Source organism: Equus asinus, chromosome 8, assembly GCF_041296235.1.
Source record: "Equus asinus isolate D_3611 breed Donkey chromosome 8, EquAss-T2T_v2, whole genome shotgun sequence".
Taxonomy (NCBI): Eukaryota; Metazoa; Chordata; class Mammalia; order Perissodactyla; family Equidae; genus Equus; species Equus asinus.
This window is the reverse complement of record NC_091797.1, coordinates 94,768,338-94,778,115: the sequence shown is the minus strand read 5'-3', so window position 1 is coordinate 94,778,115 and position 9,778 is coordinate 94,768,338. Positions and strand designations below refer to the sequence as shown.

Sequence of the window (9,778 nt, the reverse complement as noted above, 5' to 3'; positions counted from 1 at the left end):
CAATTTTGTCAATGTTTCTGATTTACTTTTTCCAAGAAGCAACCCTTGATTTATTATCCCAACTGGTTTTGTTTTTGTTCTCTATTTTTGTCTTGATTCATTATATACCTTCTACTTTCTTTAGGATTTTTTTTATAACCTTTTATTTTTTTATTTTTTTGAGGAAGATTAGCCCTGAGCTAACATCTGCCGCCAATCCTCCTCTTTTTGCTGAGGAAGACTGGCCCTGAGCCAACATCCTTGCCCATCTTTCTCCATTTTATATATGGGACGCCTCCCACAGCATGGCTTGCCAGGTGGTGTATAGGTGTGCACTGGGGTTTTGAACCAGTGAACCCTGGGCCGCCGAAGCAGAATGTGTGAACTTAACTGCTGTGCCCCATAACCTTTTATTTTAAAATATTTTTTCTCATTAATAAAAGATTTAAGACTTTGCCTACCTTTGTTTACAGCTTTCTCTGAATCTTAAATATTTTGATGCATATTTTCATTTTTATTTAAGTTTTCATTCTCTCTTTTTCTGGTAAGTTAATTCCCAAGATTTAAAAATTTGCAGGCTAAATGTTTTAGTCTTAATTTATAGTTTACTATAATTACATCCTTGGAGCTTTGAGGGTATGTGTGTATATGACATGTATTTATATACACATCCTTTTCAGATTACTACATGGATTATTAAAGGGGGGAGTATTTTCTGTTTGGTAAAAATATGAAATATTTTAATTCTGGAAATCTGTTCCTTCAAAATAAATATAGTTTATAAGGTAGAGGTATGAAAATACTCATTTGGAAGTAATTCCTGGTGACAAAACTTGGAAATGTTAAAGTTTCAAGATGCTTGTTAAAGATGGTAAGGAAAACTTTATTCAAGGGGGGACTACTACAATGGAGTTTTCTAACAGGGGAGAGATGCTGAGTTTAAATCTAACTGACTCCAGCAAGGACAAAATTGGGATTTGTAACCAAGGAAGCAGGGTGAGTGTCAGTGGGTGGAAAATTACTAAGAGGAAACATCAACAGTAAGGTGGACTCTGGCTAAACCGAGTTGACAGGATTATTGCTGAGGATGGGCTGGAGTGATAAGATATCGAGGATGGGCATAAGGAATTTGATCAGATATCAAGGGTGGGGGATTTTCCCTAAACTGACCCAGCAGGTTTCTTGCTAAAACAAGTAAAACGGCCAGAACCACCACTGAAGACAGCCCAAGGTTGGTAATATTTTAGTTACCTTTTGTTGCATAACAAATTACCACAAAACTAACAGCTTATAAAAGCATTTATTATCTCACACAGTTTCTGGGAGTTGGGAATGCAGAAGCAACATAGGGTTGTTCTGGCTCAGGGTGTCATGAGGTTGCAGTTACCTGAAGGCTTAACTGGTTCTGGAGGATTTGCTTCCAAGGTGGCTTGCTTACTTGGCTTGACAGGAAAACTCCAGTTCTTTGCTGGCTGTTGGGAGAAAGCCTCAGTTCCTCCCTGTGGGCCTCTCTACTGGTCTACCCAAGTGTTCTTGAGACGTGACTAGCTCGCTTCTAGAGGGAGTGATGCAATAGAGTGAGCAAGGATGCTGCAATGCCTTTTGTGACCTAGTCTCAGACATTTCAGTCTTTCGTTTCCACAATATTCTGTTCATTAGAAGTGAGCCACTAAATCCAGCCCACGTATCACGGGGAAGGTAACTAAGCTCCATCTTTGAAGGGAAGAATTTGTGAACGTAATTTAAAACCATCGGGGTACATACTCTAGCCGAAAATTATTTACATACCTCCTATGTGCAAAATGCAATCACCTCCTCCCAAGACCTCCGAAAGTTTCATCCATTACAGCATTAACATGAAGTCCAGAATCTCATCATTTAAAGCAGGTCCAGATGTGAATCAGGGTCCTTGGGTGGTGGTGCTTATGTGTAGTATGTCAAGTACAGTTCCTTTAGATTTGAAGACCTATGAACAAAAGAGATGAGTTACCTGCCAGCCTACATCCACACCCAACGTACAGTGGGACAGACATAGGATAATCTTCATGACACCCCTGTTCAAAAAGGGGGAAGGGGGAAGGGAGATGAGTCATTTAGTCAGTGGCAGTTCTGAAATCCCACCAGGTACATGTTGGCAATTCACTGAGTAGCACTCAAGGCTTGGAAATTCTCTTGACTTTGATCTCTGGGTTCATGATTCTGCTTTTTGTTGTTTTTCTTTTTTTTTTTTTTGAAAGGTAGCACATAGTTATAGCTAAAGAGTTTTCTCAGCCTGCTCTCTGCTTGTAGAAGGTAGAAGTCCAAAGTTCTCTTTTCATTTTGTGCTGGCTCTGGTCGTTTCAGTCCAAGTTGGTGGCATTTCTTCAAATATATTCTCCTAAAAACTTAGTGTGTCTCCTGTTAATCTTACTGGTGTGCACACCAAAGAAGACCACTCCAAAGCCACAACCACACATCTCTTCAAGATAAGGCCGTCTCTGTCTTGGTTTCCTGCTAAGATAGCTAAGGGACAAACACCCTTAAGCTTCCTGGAAGCCCTGTTGTGTGAGATGGTCTCTCAGGCACACACTTATACCCTTTAGAGAGCCTTGGCCCGACTGAATGGTACTCTGAATCACCACTTTTGATCTTTCTGAGCCTTAACAAAGAATTTTATAGTCACACTCATCTTTAGACCACTTTTCTTCACCGCCCTGGATATGTTCTTTGCTTGGTAGCCGTTAATTTTAGCATATTTTGCCATATGAAGAGACTAGAAAATTTCAAAACCAGCAAGTTCTGGCTTCTTTTTTGCTTAACAGTTCTTTTTTATTAGCTTTTTTATTTTCTTTCACATTGTACTATAAGCAACAGCAAGAAACTTCTTGAAAGTGCTTTCAGGTGGGAATCTTAGCTAGATGCCTCAGTTAATTAGGTACATTTGCTACTTTCAGTAGATTAGATGCATTTTCTACTTTTTATGTAACTGCAGGTGATACCGTTACTACACTTTCTGCCACTATATAATCCCTTTCTCAGTTTTTTAATAAAATGTTCCTCACTTCCTTTTAAGGCACACCATATCCTTCTCAAGGTGTTTTGTTTTTGTTTTTGTTTTTGTTTTACTAAGGCTTGCACTAACACTCTCCTCAAAGTCCTTCCAGCTTTTGCCTCGTTCCAAAGCGCTCCCATATTTTAGGTATTTGTGATCGCTTGCTGTATAAAGTATTACCTCAAATTTATCAGTTTAAAATAATAAATGTATTATTTTATGTTTTTCAAGAGTCAGGAATTTGGAATTGGCCTAACTGAGTGGTTCTGGCTTAGCTGCTTTCAGGAGGTGGTAATTAAGCTGTTGACTGGAGTTACGGTCATCTAGAGGCTTGACTGGGGCTGCAGGATCTTGCTGTGGCCTGAATGTTTGTGTCCCCCCCAAATTCATGTGGAAATCCTAACCCCCAAAGGTGATGTTATAGTAGTTGGGGCCTTTGGGAGGTGATTAAGTCATGAGAGTGGAGCCTCATGAGTGGGATTAGTGTTTTTGTAAAAGAGATTCATTCCATGGAGCTCCCTAGCCTCTTCCACCATGTGACGATACAATGAGAAATCTGTGACTTGGAAGAGGTCCCTCACCCAACCATGCTGGCACCCTGATCTTGGACTTCCAGCCTCCAGAACTGTGAGTAATAAATTTCTGTTGTTTTATAAACTACCTAATCTGTGGTGTTTTCTTATATAACAGCTTGAATGAACTAAGACAATTAGCTGCTAAACTTACATGGCTGTTGGCAGAAAGCCTCAGTTCCTTGTCACATGTTCTTCATGACATGTCAGCTGGCTTCTGGCAGAGTGAATGATCCAAGAGAGAGTAAGAAAGAAGCTGCATCCTAGCCTTGGAAGTGAAATACCATCACTTCTGTTGTATGCTATTAGTTAGACAGACCAGCCATGGTATAATATATAAGTGGACCATATATGAGCTGGAACCAGGCAGGGGGTGGGGAATACTAGGGGGCCATCTTGGAGGCTACCACAGGGAGAATGGAACCTTAGACATTTCTATGATACTCTACAAGGAATGCAGGTAAAACTGAGTTAATGGTCAGTGTGTTACTTTCCCACTCTCTAGTTTGCCACTGTGGCTGACGCTGACCAGTCTGAGATGAGATTCTTTTGGACGTAAGTACATTAATTTAAAAACTTTGAATACGTATTATATTCACATTGTTCAAAATCAAAAAGTATAACTCTCCTCAGATTCATTTTTAGTCTTTCAGATAATTTATTTTTTCTATTTTTTTTAGATAACGGATTTATATTATACACAGTTTTCTTCATCTTGCCTTATTTGTTTTGACAGTGTAACATGCTCACAATGTTTTATGGCATATAAACTGACAAAATCATTGCCTAAAATTAAGAAAGGAATAATTAAAAAAATCTTTTCTAAAGTGTTTCTAGAGATTACTAAGAAAAATCTCTAACACACTATTATAAAATTGTTGTAAGGAAAAACCTGGCTATTTTGTAAATAATTACACCTAGTCAATAAATAAATACGAAATTCTCAATCTCAATAGCAAACATAGAAATGGAAATTAAAACCGTGGTATCTTATTGATGAATATTCTAGGAATTATGTTTACATCAGTGAGAGTATGATGAAAGGAAAGTCAATTTGTATAAACCTTTCTGAAAGTTATTTCAAAATATTAATTAAAATCAATAATATATCTTTCATAGATAGCTTTTACAAATTCAATAAAAATTCACAGAATGAATGTTTAGTATAAAAAATTTAGCATATAGGAAAATTGAAGGTTTTAGTTTGTACTTCTAGAAAGTGGAAATAATTTAAATGCTCGAAAACTGAACATTTTGGTACTTCCCGTTTAATAGCTGCATATTATATACATATATATTTTACAGAGATTACAGTACTATGAAGTAAAACTAGCAAGATACAGATTTGTGTATACATTGTGATCTGAACTATGGAGAAAATATGTGAAGGGAAAAAGACTAAAATAGTAACTTCCTTAGTAATCCAACTTTTGAACTATTTTGATCTTTAAATGATAGGAAAAAAGCACTCCTTAAAAAAAATACTTCCAGATTTTATGCAGTGAACTTGCATTGTTCTGAAAACTTTACTTATATAAAACGAGGAGCTTGTTTTCATTGCTACTAGCAGTCTGAAGTACATCTGTAAGAGATACTTTCTTTGGAAAAAATATTTTATAAATTATTCATCTAGTACAGATTCTATTCCCTTTGGATTGATAAAATATTTGGCTTCTGTTTTTCCTAAACCCTTCTTCTCCAAAAACATTCACTGAATCATTTTAGCCTCCTTCCCTTGACTTTTTTTCTTCTCTGAATGGCTAACGTTACCTGGCCTTGAGAGTTAAAATGTCTATCCATTTGATACCCAATTTAGGTGATCGTATGTGGACCCAGGCTCAGCCTGGGCACATTCATGCCTCCATTACTCATCTGGGTCTCTCATTGTACCCAGCACCTGGATATGCCAGCAAACATTAGTGCTCAGTCTCCTCCTCAGGCTGTGCCCCTGAGATGGTGAGGGTACTTTGCCCCCAGGAGGAGACTGAGAAGCGAGCACAGGTCTGTGAGTGTCTGTATTTTGTGTTATAAATCAATGTCCTTGGAACTTGGTCAGGCTTCCTCTGGCTCAATTATGGATAGTTACCCTTGGTGACCATTCCAGTGCTGGAACTGCAGGTGAGAGCGACTGTCCTTCCTGGTCAGTTAGGACTCCTGTGTAAGCATAGTCTGAGAACAGGCCCCTGAAACAAAAAACACAGACACCCATTAGGAATGAGGAGGAAGACACAGGGAATCACTTCAAAGACTGGTCTCTGAAATTTCCATGAACCTAGACAGTGAAGGAGAAGGAGAGGAGTCAAGGCCATGGTGCACATGTTCCAAGGACCCGCTGAATCCACAGCTAGTGTTGGACCGTCTGATGAGTCTTTTATAATACTACCTCACCTCTCTCGCTAAAGGTTGAGTGTTTGTGATACATTGGACAAATCTAAGCCCTTAAACATCAGCCATTAACTACCCCTTTCCCTCCCCAATTCTGGACCCTTGGCCCACGAAGCAGCTCCATTGTCCATGGGAGGCCTGGGGTGCCTGTGAGCTCTTGGTTTGCCCTGTGGGAGGAAACAGCTGCTGTAACCTCTCAGGAGGACCAGTAAACAAGTGTCCAGGATCCAGTAAATTGAACCACTTGAAACTTCCTCCAGGCCTCTGAGGAGATCCACAGCACCCCTTTGTGGCTTCTTTGGGCCAAGCATGTGTGGTACGCCTCTCATTCATTTAATGAATTACGCTTAAGGTTTTTTTTTTTTTTTTTTGACATTTCTACTGTATTTCTCAGACCAACCCACACTCATTGCTTATTTCTTCCTTGCTCATTGCCATTTGTACTTCTTTCTGTAATTATTGTTGACACTCCACTGCCTTGTCTGTGTTTCAGTTTCGGTGTTACTTGGTCTTAATTGTTAATCTCAATATTTTGAATGACAAAAGAAATTATATTCATGGCCATCTGACTTGAAGTTATTAACTTTGACTCTCAAATTGAATGAAACTCTGGTTTAAAATGATAATTATTTTAATAATTTACTTTAGAGAATTTTAAATAGAAAATACAGACTCATAACCCAAAACTGACTATGCCAGTCCAGTACAGACGTTAGGCTCTGGGGGACCTAGACAGGAAAGGGAAATATGGAGCATTTAAAAGGTGAGAAGCACAAACTGTCCTGATTTAGGTCCACTGTGCCTCCTAGTCCTATTCATTGATAGGAGACACCAGAGCCTGTGATGAAGCTTTGTGTAAGTACTTTGCCTAAGTAGCTTTTGCTGTGCGTGAGTGTGAAATCCTGGTTTGGGGATTATAGGCCCTTCTGTTTTAGCGGACATGCTGCTGTCAGCAAGTCAGTTGGCCACGTCAGTAAAAAAGGCATCCTAGAGAGGATTGATGAAGCTTTCTGCACTTTGGAGGGATTTCAACTTTAAGTACAAAGCAGGAAAGGACTTACTTTGTGACTTGAAAAATCTGAGAGGTGCTTATTATTTATTATAATTTATTTTTATCATTTGCATTTAATTTCTACCCATAGCTCTGTGGTAAGAGAATGAGATCTGCACAAAATTTTGCATACTTGTTTTGAGACAGAAATTTAGGAGTTTTTACAAAGGAAATAACTATTGTTATATGAATAGAAGTAGTTTGAAAGAAGTTCAATAACATGCAGTTTGTAATAGAGAAAACATAAAATCCCTACAATATTATGAATAAGTAATGATCTAAATAGGTGAAGAATACTTGAAAACATGCAGAGATGTTGACTGTGTATTGCTAAATGGGAGACTGGATTGTAAGATATATTGCAGTTTGACCCTTCTCCCTTCCTTACTTTCTCCCTAACCCCTCCTTCTGCCCCAGGCCAACTACCATCTCACATAGAAACAGGCAAACACACAAAAACCTAGAAAGGTATATGTTTTCAAAATATGTGCAATGATTACCTCTAAGTAGTGAGAGTATGGGTGGTTTTTGTTTTAAACATTTGCACATTGGCTATTTATCTATTTTGTTATACTCATTCTTCTTTTTCAATGTTACTTAATTTCAAAGGAAAGTTTGGGAGAGCACAGAGGAGCAGTTAAGAAAAAGAAGCAGTTTGTTCCTGATCATTAAAAAGTCACTGGTGCCCACATCTTTCCTCTATGGCCTAGGGTCATTGATGGCCCTTTCACAGCTACCTGTCCTTTTTCGTGCTAAAATGTCTTAGTCATTTCCAGCTGCTATAACAAAAACATACCATAGACTGGGTGGCTTAGACAATAAACATTTATTTCTGACAGTTCTGGAAGCTGGGAAGTCCAAGATCATGGTGCCGGCAAATTTGGTTCTTGGTAAGGGCACTCTTCTTGGCTTCTAAATGGCCACCTTCTCACTGTATCCTTATATGGCAGAGAAGAGAGAGAATTCTAGTCCCTTTCTCTTCTCATAAGGACAGTAATTCCACCATGGGGGCTGTACCCTCATGAACTCATCTAAACCTAATTAATTCCCAAAGATCCCACCTCCAAATACCATCAGATTAGAGGTTAGGGTTTCAACATATGAATTTTGGGGACATGCAAACTTGCAGTCTTGACCCCCCCCAAAAATTCATGTCCTCATATGCAAAATATATTCATTTCATCCCAACGACCCTAAAAGTCTTTTTTTTTTTTTTTTTTTAAGGATTGGCACCTGAGCTAACAACTGTTGCCAATCTTCTTTTTTTTTTCTGCTTTATATCCTCAAACCCCCCGTACATAGTTGTATATCTTAGTTGCAGGTCTCTCTAGTTGTGGGATGTGGGATGCCGCCTCAACGTGGCCTGACGAGTGGTGCCATGTCCGCGCCCAGGATCCGATCCCTGGGCCGCCGCAGTGGAGCGCGGGAACTTAACCACTCAGCTACGGAGCCGGCCCCTAAAAGTCTTAAATCATTCCAACATCACTTCTAAAGTCTAAAGTCCAATGTTTTATCTGTATATCCTCTAAATCAGATATGTGTGAGACTCGAAGTGCAATTTATTCTGAGGCAAGTTCCTCTCTACATTTCAACCTGTGAAACCAAAGAAGTTGTATGTTTCCAAAATACAATTGTGGGACAGGTATAGGATAGATATTCCCATTCCAAAAGGGACAAGTATGAAAGAAGGAAGATCTACAAAGCACAGCAAGGCAAATCCCATTAGATTTTAAGTTTTGAAAATAATCCAAAGGTGGTAGCCTTGATGATCTCTGAATTGCCTTTGGGTTCCTTTTTCCCTTGTCTTGAAGAATAGTGACTGTTTGCAGTTGGATAGCTCTATGGTCCAGTCCTACAGGATCTAAAAGTCCAATAGCCTTCTTTCGTTCCATCACATCTCCATACCCTTCAGTTCCAACTGGCAATGTTCCTGCTGGGGTGGCTGATTAAGTCACTGATACGAATCTTATCAAATATTTGGCCACACCCTTAGTGTTCTCTTAAGAAGATGTTTTCTCATTTTTTGCAATATGGATAGGCTGAGAATTTTCCAGATCTTTAAGTTCTATTTGCTTTTTGCTTAATTCCTTGTTCAATTTATTTCTCTCTTTTCTTATTTTACCATAAGCAGTCAGGAGGAACCAAGCTGCAACTTTAACACTTTGCTTAAAAATCTCCTCATCTAAGTATGCAATTTCATCACTCACAAGTTCTATCTTCCACAAAACACTAGAACACAAACACAATTCAGCCAAATTCACTTTATAACAAGAATTACTTTTTCTCCATTGTCCACTGACCTATTCTTCATTTCCCTCTGAGACCTCATTAGAATGGCCTTTACTGTCCATATTTCTACCAACATTCTGTACATGATTATGTATTCTCTAAGAAGACGGAAACTTTCTCTATGCTACCTCTTTTTTTTTCCTGAGCCTTCACTATATTGGCCTTTTTCTAGCAGGCACTTCAAAACTCTTCTAGCCTCTATCCATAGCCCAGTTTCAAAGCCGCTTACACATTTTTAGGTATTTGTTATAGCAGTACTCCACTTCTCAGTACCAATTTCTGTCTTAGCTGAGGCTGCTTATAACAAATAATTGTAGACTGGATGGCTTAAACAACAGACATTTATTTCTCACAGTTCTGGGGTCTGGGAAGTCCAAGATCAAGGTGCTGGCAGATTTGAGGGCAGTCTTCCTGGCTTGTAGATGGTTGCCTCTAGCTGTATTCTCACATGGCAGTGAGAGAGAGCTCTAG

The 9,778-nt window shown here is 38.9% G+C and overlaps 1 long non-coding RNA gene across 3 annotated transcripts in view; it reads right to left on the bottom strand.

Annotated features, from left to right (window-relative positions):
• Positions 1 to 1,260: 1,260 nt before the first annotated feature.
• Positions 1,261 to 9,778, bottom strand: part of LOC139045997 (uncharacterized) — a 75,725-nt gene continuing 67,207 nt past the window's right edge. For 2 of the 3 annotated variants that reach the window (XR_011505583.1, XR_011505584.1), the window contains 3 exons: positions 5,669 to 5,765; positions 1,768 to 1,945; positions 1,261 to 1,451 (listed from right to left, as the gene is read on the bottom strand). This is a non-coding gene — a long non-coding RNA (uncharacterized lncRNA). Of the gene's footprint in view, positions 1,535 to 1,767; positions 1,946 to 5,668; positions 5,766 to 9,778 lie in introns of all 3 variants that reach the window. The other variant, XR_011505585.1, reaches the window with a different exon arrangement.